The sequence below is a fragment of the Nycticebus coucang genome, chromosome X (assembly GCF_027406575.1).
Source record: "Nycticebus coucang isolate mNycCou1 chromosome X, mNycCou1.pri, whole genome shotgun sequence".
NCBI lineage: Eukaryota > Metazoa > Chordata > Mammalia > Primates > Lorisidae > Nycticebus > Nycticebus coucang.
The window spans coordinates 50587415-50607430 of NC_069804.1; the positions used below are offsets into that span (position 1 = coordinate 50587415).

The 20016-nt window shown below is 40.6% G+C and overlaps 1 pseudogene; it reads left to right on the plus strand.

Annotated features, from left to right (window-relative positions):
• The first annotated feature begins 763 nt into the window (after nt 1-763).
• Nucleotides 764-1459, plus strand: LOC128578406 (60S ribosomal protein L21-like; annotated as a pseudogene).
• The last annotated feature ends 18557 nt before the right edge of the window (nt 1460-20016 follow it).

The window sequence follows — 20016 nt, forward strand, 5'->3', positions numbered from 1 at the left end:
TGCAGAGGCATTGAGGGAAAAGTTTTTTTTTTTTTTTTTTTTTTGAGACAGAGTCTCACTATGTCACCCATGGTAGAGTGCTGTAAAGTTACATCTCACAACAACCTCAACTCTTGAGCTTAAGAGATTCTCTTGCCTCAGCCTCCCAAGTAGCTGGGACTACAAGCGCCCGCCACATGTCCGGCTATTTTTTGTTGCAGTTGTCATTGTTGTTTTTAACTGGCCCAGGTCGGGTTTGAACCTGCCAGCCTCGCCAGGTGCCAAACACTAAAAGTCTCTTTAAAACATTTTTTTTCTTGCCTCCATATTGGCATTAACAAAGCAGGGAGTCCTTGGGTTCCATCTGCCTTCTAAATGAACCCCTCACTTTGGGGGAAAGTCCCATCAGGGCTCTCACCTGATTCAACCAGGACCATAAATTCACCTGTGAGAATCAGCTGACCTCCTGCCACTTAGCGGGGCTTAAAGTGTGCCACTCCTCCTCAGCATTCTGTTGCATGAAGCAGAAAAAAACTAGCTGTCACCACTACAGAATAGCCTACCTGGTTCTGTCTATGCATCTCATTCTCAGTTCCATCACTGAAGTGCCTGAGGATATAGGGCTGCCAAGGAACCACATTCTACAGCCTGCAAGTACTTCCCCAGGAACCTCAGGTTCGTCTGTCAGCCCACTGGGCAGTTCCCAAAGATTTTGTCCTCCCTTAACACACTCATTGGCACCCTATCTTGTTTTCTACGGAGGAGGTTGTCAAAGAAGCAGATCCCTTTCGGCCAGAGATGCCATCTTCCAGTAATTCACCAAAATGATGAACACAAAGGGAAAGAGGAGAGGCACCTGATCCATGTTCTCCAGGCCTTTTAGAAAACATGGAGTTGTTCCTTTGGCCACATATATGCAAATCTACAAGAGAGGTGATATTATAGACGTCAAGGGAAAGGGTACTGCTCAAAATGGCATGCCATACAAATGTTACCACAGCAAAACTGGAAGAGTCTATAATGTTATCCAGCATGCTGTTGGCATTGTTGTAAACAAACAAGTTAAGGGCAAGATTCTTGCCAAAAGGATTAATGTTCGTATTGAGTATATTAAGCACTCTAAGAGACATATGAAGGAAAATGATCAGAAAAAGAAGGAAGCAAAAGAGAAAGGTACCTGGGTTCAACTGAAGCACCAGCCTGCTCCACTCAGAGAAGCCCACTTTGTGAGAACCAATGGAAAGGAGCCTGAGCTCTTGGAACCCATTCACTATGAATTCATGGCATAAAAAGCATATAACATAGCATGCAGGAGTACCTATGGATTCATGTTTTTAGGTGCAAGAACCTATTTATTTCCCACAAATTCATGGTACAAAAGGTGTGCAGCATAGTACACAGGATAACCAATAGACCCCATGTAACAGTGATACAAGGTGCTGGAACCTATTCCCCATGAATTCAAAAGTCAATAAACACTTTGTCACAATCAATGGCAAGGTGCCTCCCTGAGCTACTGGAACCTTTTTCCTATGAATTCATGGCATAGTAGATAAAAATAGTAGCTTACTGCTAACGTAAAAATGTTTCTCATTCATTCACTAAAAGTGTGATTTTTTTCCCCAAAGAAATATTAAAGCAAATTTTAATAATGTCCTAAAAAAAAAAAAAAGAAGAAGAAGCAGATAAAGGCAATGTGTTCCCTACTCCCCTGAGCACAGGCAGGACAGAGGCATTTTCATCAGTCAAATGCAGACCATATACTCTATACTGCATCCTGGCTCACAGAGGGGTCTCAGCAACCTGATGGAAAAAGAAGAGTGGCTCCTAACCCTCAAATGCTCCTCACCCTAATCCCGGAATCACAAAAGAAAAAGGAAAGATAAAAGGCTCATTCTAACAACTCATACCTGCTAAAAACAGGCAACTGCTGACACTGCAGCATCTGTGAGGACAGGGACCCCAGCCACTCTCCAAATCTGGCCTCTCTTGTCTGCCTCATGGTTGTGCTCACAGGAAGAAACAAAGTTAAGAAAAAGTGAAAGTAATGCTACATAATTCAGATTCTCTCCAAGCACGTGTTCTTTTTAAGTCAAACCTTTGCCTTCTGGTTTTCTGGTAACAATAGACTAAAACCAGACCACAAAGTATATTGCCAGTGTGGTTTTGCTGTAGCCAAAGCAGCGTCAACTCTGAGTGGGGCTGGAACCCACACAGAAGCTGATATCTATGAGAAAAACCCACAGAATCCAATGAGAAAACTCATTACTAACCCTAATGATCTCATAGGTCATCCATCCTTTCATGGCTGTAACAGCTTCTTTCCTCCTATCTCTTCCCTCTAGAAAATCTAGGGAAGCACAGACAACTTTAATAGAAAATGCCAGGTTTATCACACTCTCCAGCGAGCACTTGAACATGTGCCTTAGTCTGTCCCTGTAACAGGGAGCCAGAAAGGGTGGGTGAGGAGGGCACAGAGCTGAGGAAGTATGAACCTAAACTGGTTACACTAGAACGTCATTTGAGGAAATTCCATGTTTTAAGATGAAAATCTAGTATTAAATATCACAAAAATTCCATTTCTTAGCATACATGACTCAGACTTGATTTTTCTATATTCTCTGAGTTGGTTATTTTCATGACAACACTTTACAAAAAGACACACTACCTTCACAGATGAATGGGTAAACAAAATGTGGTATTATACACAATGGAATATTATCCAGTCTTAAAAAGAAAATTCTGTCATCTGCTATAACATGGATGAATTCAGAGGGCATAAACACTAAGTGACATAAACCAGACACAGAAAGACAAATGCTCCATGATTCTACTTATGTGAGGTATCTAGAGTAGTCAAACTTCTAGAAACAAAGTAGAATGGTAGTTGCCAGGAGGCAGAGTGAAGAAGGAAATGGGGAGCTGTTCTATGTATATATTTTTAGTTTTGCAAGATGAAAAAGTTCTAGAGAACTGTTCCACGAAATGTGAATATATTAACACTACTGTACACTTAAAAACAATTAAAATGGGAAATTCTATGTGTTTTCTGCCACAATAAAAAAAACACCACCTTCATTCTACATGTGGAATCTAAATCTTCAATTTGTTATTTTGATATTTAAAAATAAAAAATATATCTTATTAAAAATGAAAACTCTAAAATTAAACTGCTTTGAACACTCAAAAAGAATAATTAAAAAGCACTGGAAACAATTGCTCAGGAACAAAAAACTTTGTTATTTTAAGAATGCATGACATTTTCATAGTAGGAAGTATCCTGACATTCTTCTCAAATGGTATGCATGGTATGCTGAATCGGCTTCTAAATCAAATGAGGCTGCTGATGTGTAGCCTTTTAGCAAAAGAAGGATATATCATAAGACAGTCAGAGACTGAACACTGTGGCTATTATAACAAAGCAGCAAAATGAATCATTCATGTGTAGAGGGAGTGTACAAGCATTACTAGCTCCTGAGACTTTTTGAATGGTTCCCACACCTGTTCACCTTACCAAACCTCTCTTTACTCTCTGATTTCTCTAAACACTGATCTGTCATCCATTCCTCTGAAATATAAAAGTTACTCTAAGGAGACAATACTTGTAAGAACATTAACTCCTAAGCTGACAGATCAAAAAAGCAAAGCAAACTTATTCACCCAGCCTTCCTTTCAGAAAAGGCTAAACTCAAAGGAAAGTGCAAATTTTCTACAAGGCACATGATTTCAACTTTCCCATGTAAACATTATTACACAAGGTAATGAACTGGAATTCCCAAAAACTATTTGCCCTATAACAGAAATGTGATGAATATTTCCATATCTTCGCTATACAGATTAAAAAACAAGTACTATATAACTGAATTTTCCAATAATAGCTCATGACTTTGGGGAGCTATGATTCAGAGCAGTCTCTATTTTCATTTCCCAAGAAGCATTATTCAGGTATGTGAAATCATGAACAAGGTAGGAAATATATTTGCATAGTTTCTCTTTTTTTTTTTTTTTTTTTGCAGTTTCGGCTGGGGCTGGGCATGAACCCACCACCTCTGGTATATGGGACCAGTGCCCTACTCCTTGAGCCACAGGTGCCGCCCCATATTTGCATAGTTTCTATGTGATTTGCATACTCCTCCACAAGCTATAGTCTGTTGAAAACAAAAATGAACAGGCTTGGCTCAGTGGCTAGGGCTGGGCCTGCCAAACAACAGTGACAACTACAACAACAACAAAACAAAATAGCTGGTATCTGTGGTGGTTGCCTATAGTCTCAACTACTTGGGAGGCTGAGGCAAGAGAATTTCTTACACCCAACAGTTTGAAGTTGCTGTGAGCTGTGATGCTACAGCACTCTATGGAGGGCTGTCGACATAATGAGACTCTGTCTCAAAAAAATATATAATAAACAAAAGAGTAAAAGTTTCTGAAAGTCATAAGTACATGCCATGATTTTTCTTACTCCTGCCCAATTTCAATTAATTTATATTGGGTGCCATGATCGCCAAAGCACAGCACTGTTCCAGACATACAGGAGATAAAGCCCAGGGATAACCAAGCCTCTGAAGCTTGTCCTGGGTCAGCCCTCTGTGGGGATACTGGTTGAGGAAAAGCTGCAGTAGGCACATACCCAGGCAGGGGTATGAGAAATAAAGGAGGGAGAAGGGACCAAACTGCAAAAAGTCTTGGATCAAACAATCATCTGTGGTTCCAACCTGTAATCAGAAAACTCTCCACCCCAAACTGCTATGCTGTTGAGCAGAGAAGGGGCTTCAACACCCAGCCCTGACTTTTCATCCCTCTCTAAAGCCCTCTCTTTGTTCATGTTTAATCATCCATCTTCCCCAAACCTAGTAGTAGGAGCTGCTAACAAATAACCCTTCATGTGTGTCCCTTTGTTTTGAGAGAGTATTAAGTTCTTCTCTTCCTCTCAGGTGTGTTCCTGTTTTTAAAAAAAGCATCGAAGGGGCTCGGCATCTGTGACTCAAGCAGCTAAGGCACCAGCCACATACACCTGAGCTGGCGGGTTCGAATCAAGCCAGGACTGCCAAACAACTATGATGGCTGCAACCAAAAAATAGCCGAGCGTTGTGGCGGGCACCTGTAGTCCCAGCTACTTGGGTGGTGGAGGCAGAAGAATCACTTGAGCCCAGGAGTTGGAGGTTGCTGTGAGCTGTGATGTCACAGTCCTCGACCCAAGGTGACAGCTTGAGGCTCTGTCGCCAAAAAAAAAGCATCCAAGATCTTCTGCAAAAAGAAAGCACCAAAAGGAGATTTATTTCTGGAGGCCAAAGATGACTGCTCCCAAAGACCATAGCCTGTCCCTTCCTACCTCATGGGCAGTACCAGGCTCCACACACAAGCCCCACTCAACTCCCCTTGCCCCCACCACGAGCTTCTTCCCACTCTTAAAATCAGTCAGGAGTGGGGCCACCTGGTGACATGAACAGAGCAACTAGGATCCTCAGCCTGGGGATTCAAACTCAGCACTAAAGCAGACAGCAGAGCCTCCTCAAACCAGCCCTCACCTGTCCTTGTCTAAATAAAGAAACAAAGGAAACACATTTAACAACACTTAAAATGATCCAGCCCCTCTGGCTTTCTAGTGACCTGACACCAATACAGGGCATTGCCATAAACAGTTCCAGAATTAGAATCAGTATCTGAACCTAGAAGCAGCAGAGAAAGAATGGGAGCTTATGATTTAGTGTCCTTTGGGAAATTATTTAGACCTAAGTGGTCAGAGGAGGCACACTGTGCACATAAAACTGACTACAACAATTCGGGACAATCCTGGCTATTAATAACCAACATTCCCTACATGAGATAAAAAGTCATAAAAAGGGAGGTGAGGGTAACAAAAAAATGTCCATAATTATGTAAATTACTAAAGTAACCTCAGCTTCCTCACCTATACCTTGAAGAATTCACAGGTTACCTCAGGGATGACTTATACTCCTAAAGATGAATGATTTCAGGCTTACAGATCCAATCCTCAGGCCTAATTCTAAATTGTGGTTAACCCACCCTATCCATCTACTCTTCCCTCAACACCTGTTCAATGAGAAAAAGGAAAAAGAAACAAAAACAAATGCAGGACAAAGAGTATCATGGTAAAGCTTAAACCACATATGATTAGTACAGCCATATTTAAGAGAAGGACGTGGGGGGATAAAAAAGAAAGGAAGGGAAGAAAAAGGAAAAAGAGGCTGCAAAGGCAGAGACTTCATAAAGGCAGGGGATAAACATGGGTGGATATATGAGAGGTTTTTCTCCTTATCCTGAGAAAAGGACTGTGGTGTTTTACAGACAACCCCACTTACCATCTACCCTATCTCTTATTTTTCCACATGCAAAAGTGATCTGAAACTTCAATCAAGACACTACATGACACAAGTTTGACTTTTACTACACCTTTCAGTTCCCAAAGCCTATTACCCTAAGAATATGTCAGAGTAAGGCTCGGCACCTATAGCACAGTGGTTAGGGCGTCAGCCACATACACCTAGGCTGGTGGGTTCAAACCTGGCCTGGGCAGCTAAACAATGACAACAGCAACAAAAAAATAGCTGGGTGTATGCAGGCACCTACTTGGGAGGCCGAGGCAAGGGAATCGCTTAAGCCCAAGAGTTTGAGGTTGCTGTGAGCTATGATGCCACAGCATTCTACCAAGGGTGACATAGTGAAACTGTCTCAAAAAAACAAAGTCTTCAAAGAATATCCCAAATAATCACTCTCTTATATGTATCTTCAACTCCCTTTCTACTCCCTCACTATATCATCCTTGCCTGGCAAGACCCAATCCCTGTCTAAATCCAGTTCTATGTCAATACCATATTGGCACCTACTCAGTCCACAAAGAGAGAAGAAAACATGCCCCATATCAACTATTCACCATATATTAACAATGGCCACCAATGCCAAGTTGTCCCTCAGTGATGTCTAAAAAATCATGATACATATTCTACTGGCCCAATTACTTTTAAGATTCTCTCCAATGACTATTTCATACCCATTGCTCTCTCCTCAGCACTAATGTATGTCTCCTCCCCATCCTCACTCTCAGCTTGATGGCTTGCCTTCCTGTTTCATTGCAATACCACCAGGCACAAACAGAACAGTCTTGCCACACACATCCCCATCACCATCTGTCCTCCAATTTACATCAGTGCTTCTATCACTCAGGATAGGCCAGCTTACACCCTAACCACCACTACTGCAACTCCACAACTCTCAGTTGCTTAACAAAAGGATACTAGAACTCCGTCACTGTCAGCTGGGAGCTCTGCGCTATGTTGTCCATACTCAGGGATACAAGTTGATGATCAGCCAAATTCTGGTACATCATCACTCACCATGGCGGAGGGGGAATTTAACTTTTAAAGATGTTCACACTTACAATTAAATGCTATAGCACAGAGATGATGCATGTCATTTAACGCAATTCACTGGCCATGACCAGTTACATAACTCCACCAATTCCACCAAGCCGGAAGAGGCCGGGAACAAGAGACCTACCATATGCCCAGAAGGCAGAGAGCTGAGCTTATCTGACATCAATGTTAATGACTTCCAAAGTGCTCACAAACTGACCTTCTCTTCTACAATTACACTGTACTGTTAGCTAAGGCCAACCCTCTCAAAGTATTATACTCTTTCTTGCCTCCTCAAAAGTATTAGTTCTACAACTGTTCCCTCTATCTCCTGTCTCACAAATATTTCTTTCTCTATGGATCATTCTTAACATGTAAACATCATAATAATTAATTTCTTCTACCTCATGTCCTATTTCCAGCTACAGCCCCATTTCTGTGTTCGCATCTACAAGGGATCTCTTTCAAGACAGTTGTTATGGTAGCTCTAACTCCCCTCCCCTCAGACTCTCTTGAATTCACACGGACAAAGGGAGTCCCCTTCCCATTGGCCCTATACCAAAACAAGGGCTTGTCAAGCTCTCCTGCGACCCCCACCTTCCTATAGCCAAAAGCAAACTTTCAGGCCTTATCTTATCCAAAATACTAGTCATGTTTGACGCAATTAAACACTGTTTTCTTTGTGAAAACACTTTTCATACTTCACTCGTAAGATATTTAGTTCTCTTGGTTATCCTCCTACCTTCCTGGCCACAGGTAATTAGTTTCTTTTATTTGTTCCTTCTATCCTCCTTATTTTTTTTTTTTTTCTGACAGAGTCTCACTTTGTCATCCTGGGTAGAGTGCCGTGGGGTCATAGCTCACAGCAACCTTGAACTCCTGCACTTAAGAGATTCTCTTGCCTCACCCTCCCAAGTAGCTGGGACTACAGGTGCCTGCCACCACAACGTCTGGCTATTTTTAGAGATGAAGTCTTACTCTGGCTCAGGCTGGTCTCGAAGCTGTGAGCTCAGGCAATCCACCAGCCTGGCCTCCCAAGTACTGGTGAGCTACCGCATCCTCCCCCTATGCTCGTTTAGAGTAGGGTGATCCAGGACTCAGTGTTCAAAAACCACTCCCTCCTTTGGTGACTTCATTCAAGTTCATGATTTTGAATAAGATCTATGCACTGATGGCTCCCAAATGTCTATCTTTGACCTGGACTGCTACGCTGAGAACTACTCAGCTATCCGATCAAGTATGGAAGTATGCAAACCTGCACCACTTATAGGTTTCAGAATTATAAGAATTTTGTTAAAGAATGGATGACTCATGTTGAAAACTCATCTACTCCAATCCCTCATTTTGAAAGTGAAAAACCAAAGCTCCTAGAAATAAATAAATTTCACAAAAATTATAAAGGAGAGAAAGGCCAAATGGGATGGTTGTAATACCAGCACTCAGGGGCTGAGGTGGGCAGATTCCTTGAGGTCAGGAGTGTGAGACCAACCCGAGCAAGACCAACTTGAGCAAGAGTGAGACCCCATCTCTAAACAACAGAAAAAACTAGTCCGGCTTGGTGCCCATACTCAGTCGTTAGGGTGCCAGCCACATACACCAAGGCTGGTGGCTTCAAACCCAGCCTGGGCCTGCTAAACAACAATGACAACTGCAACAACAACAAAAAAAGTAGCCAGATGTTGTGGTGGGTGCTTATAGTCCCAGCTACTTGACAGGCTGAGGCAAGAGAATTGCTTAAGCCCAAGAATTTGAGGTTGTTGTGAGCTGTGATACCACAGTACTCTACCGAGGGCAACATAGTGAGACTCTGTCTCAAAAAAAAAACAAAAAAAAAAATAAAAAACTAGCCAGGCATTGTGGTAGGCACCTGTAGTTCTAGCCACTCAGGAGGCTGAGGCAGGAGGATCGCCTGAACCCAGGAGTTTGAGGTTGCTGTAAAACTAGGCTGGTACCATGGCACTCTATCCTGGGTGAGAAAGCAAATGCTGTCTTTAACAAAAACAGGAAAGAAAAGCATAAAAACTAAATAAAATAAAAAGAATTTTTTTTAAAAAAGAGGAGAGAACACTGGTTATCAGATTCTTTTTTTTATTAAATCATAGCTGTGTACAATAATGCAATCATGAGGTACAATGTGCTATTGACCACCTCTCTACCTCTGCAAAAGCATAATATTTCAGGGCATTCCTAAGGTGAAAATAAAGATGGAGGGAAGTATAACAAACAGTAAATGAAGACAATAATAAACTTAAGTATTGATAATTAAGTTCAAATGGGAAACAATAGAAGAAAGAAGTGATCCATAAAACCTTGAGGTTTTTAACCAGTATGACACAAAAAATAATTTTGAGACAGAGTCTCACTTTGTCACCCTTGGTAGAGTGCTGTGAAGTCCTAGCTCACAGCAACTTTAAACTCTTGGGCTCAAGCAATTCTCTTGCCTCAGCCTTCCAAGTAGCTGGGACTACAGGTGCCCACCACAATGCCCGGCTATCTTTAGAAACAAGGTGTCACTTTGGCTCAGCTGGTCTCAAACCTGTGAGCTCAGGAAATCCACCTGCCTCAGCTTCCCAGATTGCTAGGATTATAGGCATGAGCCACCTCTCCTGGCATTGCCATGAAAATTTTTAAAGATTAACTAAATTATTTTCATAAGAGTTCAAAGCACAGTAAGTATTTCTTTTTTACTTTTTTTTAATTGTTAAATCATGGCTGTGTACATTAGTGCAATCAAGGGGTACAATGTGCTGGTTTCATATACAATCTGAAATATTCTCATCAAATTGTTCCACGTAGCCTTCATGGCATTTTCTTAGTTACTGTATGTAGACATTTGTATTCTGCATTTAGTAGGTTTCGCCTGTACCCATTCTAAGATGTAACATAGGTGTGGCCCCACCCATTACCCTCCCTCCACCCAAACCTCCCCCCTCCCTTCCCCTCCCTTGGCCCTTTCCCCATATTCTTGTGCTATAGTTGGGTTATAGCCTTCATATGAAAGCTATAAATTAGCTTCATAGTAGGGCTGAGTACATTGGATACTTTTTCTTCCAGCTAAGAAGAGATACTCTGCTAAGAAGAATATATTCCAGCTCCATCAATGTAAACATGAAAAAGGTAAAGTCTCCATCTTTCTTTAAGGCTGCATAATATTCCATGGTATACATGTACCACAATTTGCTAGTCCATTTGTGGGTCGATGGGCACTTGGGCTTCTTCCATGACTTAGAAATTATGAATTGGGCTGCAATAAACATTCTGGTTCAGATGTCTTTGTTATATTGTCATTTTTGGTCTTCTGGGTATATACTTAGTAAACGAATTATAGGATCGAATGGCAGGTCTATTTTTAGATCTCTAAGTATTCTCCAAACATCCTTCCAAAAGGAACGTATTAGTGTCATTCCCACCAGCAGTGTAGAAGTGTGCCCTTTTCTCCACATCCAGGCCAACATCTCTGGTCTTGGGATTTTGTTATGTGGGCTACTCTTACTGGGGTTAAGTGATATCTCAAAGTAGTTTTGATTTGCATTTCTCTGATATTAAGGATGATGAGCTTTTTTTCATGTGTTTGTAAATCGTGCATCTGTCTTCTTTAGAGAAGTTTCTTTTCAAGTCCTTTGCCTACCCTGAGATGGGATCACTTGTTCTTTTCTTGCTAATACGTTTGAGTTCTCTGTAGATTCTGGTTATTAGACCTTTATCGGAGGTATAACCTGCAAATATTTAATCCCATTCTGAAGGCTGTCTGCCTGATTTACTTACTATGTTCTTGGCTGTGCAGAAGCTTTTTAGTTTGATCAGGTCCCAGTAGTGTATTTTTGATACTGCCTCAATTGCCTGGGGAGTCCTCCTCATTAAATATTCATCCAGGCCGATTCCTTCAAGAGTTTTCCCTGTACTTTATTCAAGTATTTTTATAGTTTCATGTCTTAAGTTTAAATCTTTTATCCAGTGAGAGTCTATCTTAGTTAATGGTGAAAGGTGTGGGTCCAGTTTCAGTCTTTTACAGATCTCCAGCCAGTTCACCCAGCATCATTTGTTAAATAGGGAATCTTTTCCCCACTGAATGTTTTTAATTGGCTTGTGAAAGATCAAATAACCGTAAGTAGCTAGATTCATTTCTTGGTTCTCTATTCTGTTCCAGACATCTACTTCTCTGTTTTTGTGCCAATACCATGCTGTTTTGATCACTATCGATTTATAGTACAGTCTCAGGTCTGGTAGCATGATTCCTCCAGCTTTGTTTTTATCGCTGAGTAACGTTTTGGCTATTCGAGGTTTTTTTCTGATTCCATATAAAACGATGTATTATTTTTTCAAAATCTTTAAAATATGACAATGGAGCTTTGATAGGAATTGCATTAAAATTATATATTGCTTTGGGTAGTATAGACATTTTAACAATGTTGATTCGTCTCAGCCATGAGCATGGTATATTTTTCCATTTGTTAACATCTTCAGATATTTCTTTTCTTAAAGTTTCATAGTTCTCTTTATAGAGATCTTTTACATCCTTCGTCAGATAAACTCCCAAATATTTCATCTTCTTTGGCACCACTGTGAAAGGAATAGAGTCCTTGACTGTTTTTTGGCTTAGCTATTGTTCGTATATATAAAGGCTACAGATTTATGGGTGTTGATTGTGTAGCCTGAGACATTGCTGTATTCCTTGATCACTTCTAAGAGTTTTGTAGTAGAATCCCTAGTGTTTTCCAGATATACAATCATGTCATCTGCGAAGAGTGAAAGTTTGATCTCTTCTGACCCTATGTGGATACCTTTGATAGCCTTTTCTTTCCTAATTGCAATGGCTAAAACTTCCATTACAATGTTAAAGAGTAATGGAGACAATGGACAACCTTGCCTGGTTCCTCATCTAAGTGGAAATGATTTCAATTTAACTCCATTCAATACGATATTGGCTGTGGGTTTGCTGTAGATGGCCTCTATTAGTTTAAGAAATATCCCTTCTATACCAATTTTCTTAAGTGTTCTGATTAGGAAGGGATGCTGGATATTATCAAAAGGTTTTTCTGCATCAATTGAGAGAATCATATGGTCTTTATTTTTTAGTTTGTTTATGTGCTGAATTACATTTATAGATTTACGTATGTTGAACCAGCCTTGAGACCCTGGGATAAATCCCACTTGGTCATGGTGTATAATTTTTTTGATGTGTTGTTGGATTCTGTTTGTTAGGATCTTATTGAGTATTTTAGCATCAATATTCATTAGTGATATTGGTCTATAATTTTCTTTTCTTGTTGGGTATTTCCCTGGTTTAGGGATCAAGGTGATGTTTGCTTCATAGAATGTGTTGGGTATTATTCCTTCTTTTTCTATATTTTGGAAGATGTTTAGTAATATAGGTAGTAGTTCTTCTTTAAAGGTTTGGTAGAATTCTGACGTAAAGCCATCTGGTCCTGGGCTTTTCTTTTTAGGGAGATTTTGTATAGTTGATGCTATTTCAGAACTTGATATAAGCCTGTTCAACATTTCCACTTCATTCTGGCTAAGTCTTAGTAGATGACGTACTTCCAAGTATTGGTCAATTTCTTTCAGATTTTCATATTTTTGAAAGTAATGTTTCTTGTAATACTTGTTAAGGATTTTTTGAATTTCTGAGGGGTCTGTTGTTATTTCATCTTTGCCATTTCTGATTGATGAAATTAGAGATTTTACTCTTTTTTTCCTGGTTAGGTTGGCCAAAGGTTTATCTATTTTATTGATCTTTTCAAAAAACCAACTTTTGGATTTATTGATTTGTTGTATAATTCTTTTGTTTTCGATTTTGATCAACATAATTTAAGTGTGCTGAGATAAAAAATGTTAAAAACTTCTGTCTTATTGCACACTAAACATTTGTACCCTCTTATTAATCTGAAATTATAAAAAAGAAATATTTAAAGAGTTGGAAAAACACTGCTAAAGACTAACAGGAGAGATGACTTTACCAAATGGTTTGTAGAGTTTTCAGGTCATTCTAACACAGACTCAACTCCATTCTCAATACATCCTTTCCACAGCTTGAATATAAGAAAGAGAAGCTGACAGACTAGATGGTTTGTGTCTCTCCAGAGAAGCTGACAGACTAGATGGTTTGTGTCTCTCCAGCTGGTCAATTGATAAGAAGGGTTCAAAGGCCCCGCACGGTGGCCCACACCTGTAATCCTAAGCACTCTGGGAGGCCTAGGCAGGTGGTTTGCCTGAGCTCACAGGTTCGAGACCAGCCAAAGCCAGAGCAAGACCATGTCTCTAAAAATAACTGGGCATTGTGGCAGGTGCCTATAGTCCCAGCTACTCAGGAAGCTGAGGCAAGAGAATCACTTAAGCCCAAGAGTTTGAAGTTGCTGTGAGCTAGGACACTACAGCACTCTACCAAGGATGACAAAGTGAAACACTGTCTTAAGAAAAACAAGGTTTCAAAGAGCTGCAGGATTTCTAAGAGTGGTCATTGACAAGCAGGGCTGCAGAATCACCTCAATACCTCACCTCACTTTTGTTTCATCTTTTAAATTTCTAGCAGCATGGCAAGGATAAGTTTCATAGCAAGAGACCCATCTCTTTTTAAATCCAAATGGACAACTCCATAAGACTTTGCAAGCTGACAGAGAAAAAAACAAAGATCAATTAATATGTCTATAAGATCACTTAGCATGCCATTGCAGACTCAGATCATCTTTTTTCAGATCACCTTTTTATAAGATGCAAGTAAGTCAACATTTCCAAACAAGTTGTAATACTGTAGCACCAACAGATGTGTCAATAGGTATTTACGTATTTATCTTGCCAAGCTTAAATATCACAAAGTAAATTACAACTGTAAATTCAACATATTTAACCATTCTTGCCCTGTGTTTCTTTGTATGAAAAATGATATGATTGAACTTGGACATTTTTATTTTTTATTTTATTATTTTTTTTGAGACAGAGTCTTACTAGGTCACTCTTGGTAGAGTGCGTAGGCGTCACAGCTCACAACCTCAAACTGTTGGGCTTAAGCGATTCTCTTGCCTAAACCTCCCAAGTAGCTAGGACTACAGGCACCCACCACAATGCTCAGCTATTTTTTGTTGCAGTTGTCATTGTTGTTTAGCTGGCCCGAGCGGAGCTCAAACCCACCAGCCTCAGTGTATGTGGCTGGCGACATAACTACTATGCTACGGGCATCTAGCCAACTTGACCATTTTTAATAACTTCCCTCACATAATTCTTATGCAGGAGGGACATGAGCTACATTTTGAAAAGCAATCAACTACCAGGGGCTCAACATTTTGGCTTCTCTGGGCTTACACTGGGCATAAGAGTTGTCTTGGGCCACATATTAAATACACCAACACTAATGAAAGCTGATAAGCAATAAAAAGGTCTGTGTATAATTTTTATGGTATCTACCACCATAGCCAAGCAAAAAGGTCCTCACATAATCTGCATGCAGGCCATGGGTTAGACACATCTGGCACAGTCCCTAGGATGTTCAAATGGTAGATGAATACAAAATAGTTTAAAAGATGCCAACCCTAACCAGAACAGATATTTAATTAGGGGTATAATAAATTAATGCAAATTTTAAAATATTTTATACTAAATTGCAAATTTATTATACATCAAATTCATAGGATAGAGCCAAAGCTACTTAGAATCAGAAATATGTATACAAAAAAAGAAAAAAAAAGATGTATGTGTTAGAAAATAACAGCTAAACATTAAAACTCTAAGTGGCTATTTAAAGACATTAATAACAAAAATAGCTGGGCACGGTGGCTCAAGCCTGTAATCCTAACACTCTGGGAGGCCAAGGTGGGTGGATTACATAAATTCCCAAGTTTGAGACCAGCCTGAACTAAAGTGAGACCTTGTCTCTAAAAATAGCTGGGCATTGTGGCAGGCACCTGTAGTCCCAGCTACTTGGGAGGCTGAGGCAAGAGGATTGCTTGAGCCCAAGAGTTTGAGGCTGCTGTGAGCTGTGATGTTACAGTACTCTACCGAGGGTGACAAAGTAAGACTCTGTCTCCAAAAATAAAAAAAAAAAAATACTTCCCACAGTAAAAAAATAACTTTCATGTCCAGATGGCACTGCCAGCAAATTCTACCAAAAAATTTAAGGAAGCAATAACACTTGACAAAGATTTAAGAATAATTAAACACTCGTAGAGAATAGAAGCAAAGGGTACCTTCTCCAGCTTAGACATCAGAATGAGCTAAATGCAAAAAAAAAAAAAAAAAGAGAGAAAGAACCTAGAAATGTATAGAAACTGAAAACCATAAATTAATCTCACTCATAACTTTTGATGCAAAAATCTTTAAAAAAATAAATAAATAAATAATAGGACCAAGCACACACCTGTAATCCTGGCACCCTAGAAGGTGGATTGCATGAGCTCAGGAGTTTGAGATCAGCCTGAGAAAGAACAAGATCCCATCTCCACTAAAAATAGAAAACCCAGCCTGGCATTCCTGGGGGCACCTATAGTCCCAGGTACTCAGGAGACTGAGGCAAGAAGATCCCACAAGAGTTTGAGGTCAAGAGTTTGCGGATGTTGTGAGCTATGACATCATGGTACTCTACCCAGGACAGAGTGAGACTCTGTCTCAAAAAAATACAAAAAATAGCCACGCATGATGGTGCATGCCTATAGTCCCAGCTACTCAAGAGGCTGAGGCAACAGGATGCCTCGAGCCTAACAGTTTGAGGTTGCTGATGACACCATGGCACTCTACCAATGGGTGACAGAGTGAGACTCTTATCAAAATTAAATTAAAATAAAATAAGGAATCCACACTTAAGTTTTACAAAAAGCCACTCAATGTAATTTACCACATTAACAAATTAAAGGAGGAAAATCATATCATCAAGTCAACAGATGTAGAAAAAGTGACATCTATTGATGATTTTTAAAAAATATATAAGCAGGCTCAGTGCCCATAGCACAGTGGTTACAGCACCAGCCACATACACCAAGGCTGGCGGGTTCGAACCTGGCCCCAGCCAGCTAAACAACAACAACTGCAATAAAAAATACCTGAGCATTCTGGTGGGCACCTGTAGTCCCAGCTACTTGGGAGGCTGAGGCAAAAGAATCGCTTAAGCCCAAGAGTTGAAGGTTGCTGTGAGCTGTGACACCATAGCACTCTACCCAGGGTGACATAGCGAGACTCATGTCTCAAAAAAAAAAAAAAAAGAATATAAGCAAACAGAATGGAACTTGCTACTCTGAAAAAGATACATATCAAAAGCCTATAAGAAACACCATACTTGGAGGAGGAGGAGGAAAAGTGGAAAGGAGGAGGAAGAGGAGAAGAGGGAGGCATTTTCTGCCCAGACTGCCACCAGTTCCAGCAGGCACGGGCACGGGGACACTCCACTCGTTGCTTCTCCGTTATCCAAAGGTCACTATCAAATGACAAAGGCTTTGCCACAGTTCATTGTCCTCCCTGTGTACTTGCCATTTGCCTTCTTGGGTTAAATGAATGGAGTAGAATTTCTAACAAATTGAATAGTATCTAAAGTATATTTTTTTAAAAAGTTATGAGGGACTTAAGGCACCTTTCCATAGAGGCTCCTGTCCAGAAGGAGAGTTAAAGGACAGAATTTCAGCAAGTAACCTGGTGGATTAGAGCTGCACCAAGAGGGAAGGTTGAAGAACTCACATCAACCCCGCTGAGGTGAACTGCGACCCCAAGCATACAAACAAAAGAGAGTGCACCATTTAAACGTCATTTGTTGGGGGAGAGACAAGATGGCGGACTGAAGCCAGCTTTCCACAGAGGCTCCCGTCCAGAAGGAGAGTTAAGGGACAGGGATTTAGTAAGTACCCTGGTGGATTTGAGCCGCACCAAGAGAGAAGGTTGAAGAACGCACATCAACAATGCTGAGGTAAGCTGTGATCACAAGGACGCAAAAAAAAGCAAAACGGCTCACTTCTGGATATTCTGAAGCCACACCCCCTGTCTCCCTGGGCAACCAGAGGAGGCCACCAGGGAGCAAAGGATTTGCCTGACGCTGCTCACAAACCCGGGAAGCTTCCAGGGCAGGGCCGACTCAGAGAGGTAATCTGACACAAACCTCCATCAGCAAAGACGTTTGAACTCAGAACAGCCCGTCTTCTGTAGGCAATTTTAGCAGAAACAGGGACAGAACCCCGCAAAGTTGTCTGTTCTGTTCTGTTAGCAACATCAATCAGGGACGGGGCTAAGCCTGAGGGAACACTTCCCCCCAACCACCTGCATCAAGCACTCGAAGACGTCAGGCCCCATCTCCTCCTGCTAGATAGCGGCAGACTGCAGGGGCCTGGCAGACTTCCTTGCAATTCAGGCAGGTGCAAATTGGAGTATTTGTTCACTATAGGCAACTGGGTTAGCCATCTGCAGAGATACCAGTGACTGGGTCCGACGGAGGGGCAAAGTGGGGAAAGAGACAACAACCTTCCCAGACTGATCTATTTGCTAGGTAGCTCCTCCTGACTCCACGCAGCACTGGAGTAAGCCATATCACAGGAGTCACCAGACCTCTGTGATCCAGTTCCCAGAGACCTCTTGAACTCTCCCACCTGAGACAGGTGCCGAATGAGACAATCGATTTGGACCTTTTGAACTGAACTAATAGACTGAGGACTTTTCAGGCGGTGGCCTGGGTATGCAGTTGTAGGAAGGTTTGATATTCCTTTTTCTTTTCCAATTGATGCCAGAGGTGGGCGGGTGGAGTGACTTAATTCCTGGTTTTTCCACACAGCTGAGACTTCAAGCCAGAATAAATGTTACAATAGGATCGAACAGAAACCAGCTGAAAACAAGACAGAACAACTTAGCTCCACCACACAAGACAGGGCCCCAGTTTCTCAGGCCACAACACTGTACCGGCCCTTGATAAAGCCCCAGGGGAAAAATCAAAGGGAGTAAAATAACCATGCGACGGAATCAGCAGAAAAACCCTGGTAACATGAATAACCAGAATAGATCAACCCCCCCCAACAAAACATATGGCACATGTGATTGAAGATCCCATTCATAAACAACTGGCTGAGATGTCAGAAATAGAATTCAGAATTAGCATTACAGACAAGATTAATAAAATGGAATTAGGAATTCGAGGAGAAATTAAAAATTTGTCTCAAGAATTTAACGAATTTAAAGACAAAACCAGCAAAGACTTAGACACACTGAAGAAAGAACTTACAGCCCTCAAAGATATGAAAAATACAGTAGAATCCCTCAGCAACAGAATGGAGCAAGCAGAAGAAAGGATTTCTGACATTGAAGAGAAAGTCTTCAAACGCCCCCAATCTCTCAAAGAGGAAGACAAATGGAGAGCAAAAATGGATCATTCACTCAGAGAACTCTGGGATAATTCAAAGAAAAGCAATATACGAATAACTAGGATTTCTGAGAATGATGAAGTGGCCTCGATGGGCACAGAGGCCCTTCTGCATAAAATTATGAAAGAAAATTTTCCAGACATGCCTAGAGATTCTGAAATTCAGATAGCAGACAGCTTCAGAACCCGAGCACGATTCAACCCCAATAAGTCATCCCCCCGGCATATCATAATTAGCTTCACTAAAGTTAATATGAAAGAGAAGATTCTCAAAGCAACCCGGTAAAAGAAAACCATTATGTACAAAGGAAAGAATATTAGAATAACTGCAGATTTCGGGTGGTCATCGGCTTTTAACTTCCTAAAGCAAAATAACTTTCAACCCAGGATCTTGTATCCAGCTAAACTGAGTTTCATTTATGATGGAGAAATTAAATACTTCAATGATATTCATATGTTGACAAAATTTGCCATAAGTAAACCAGCTCTTCAGGATATTCTCAGACCTATCCTCCACAATGACCAACCCAATCCTATACCACAAAAGTAAACTCACTCAGAAACTTCGGATCAAACTCTAACTTCCACACTGGCGAAAAGATTAAAAATGTCCACTGGACCTTTGAAAAACTTGATACCCAAAATTCCACCAGAATTATCAATACTCTCCATTAATGTGAATGGCTCAAACTGTCCTCTAAAGAGGCATAGGTTAACTGACTGGATACAAAAACTCAAGCCAGATATTTGTTGCATACAAGAGTCACATCTTAACTTAAAAGACAAAGGTTTTGGCACAGTAACTGAGATAACGCCGGAAAGGCTATGTTAACCACTGTGATAAATATGTGTCAAATGGTCTATGAAGCGAGTGTATGATGCCCCATGATCATATCAATGTATACAGTTATGATTTAATAATAATAAAAAAGACAAATACAGACTCAGGGTGAAAGGATGGTCATCCATATTTCAGGCAAATGGTAATCAGAAAAAAGGAGGTGTTGCAATTTTATTTGCAGATACAGTAGGCTTTATACCAACAAAAGTAAGGAAGGAAAAGAAGGGTCACTTAATATTAGTTAAGGGTAATACTCAATATGACGAGATCTCAATTATTAATATCTATGCACCCAACCAGAATGCACCTCAATTTATAAGAGAAACTCTAACAGACATGAGTAACTTAATTTCCTCAAGCTCCATAATCGTCGGAGATTTCAACACTCCTTTGGCAGTGCTGGATTGATCTTCCAGCAAGAAGCTGAGCAAAGAAATCTTAGATTTAAACCTAACCATCCAATATTTAGATTTAGCAGACATCTACAGAACATTTCATCCCAACAAAAC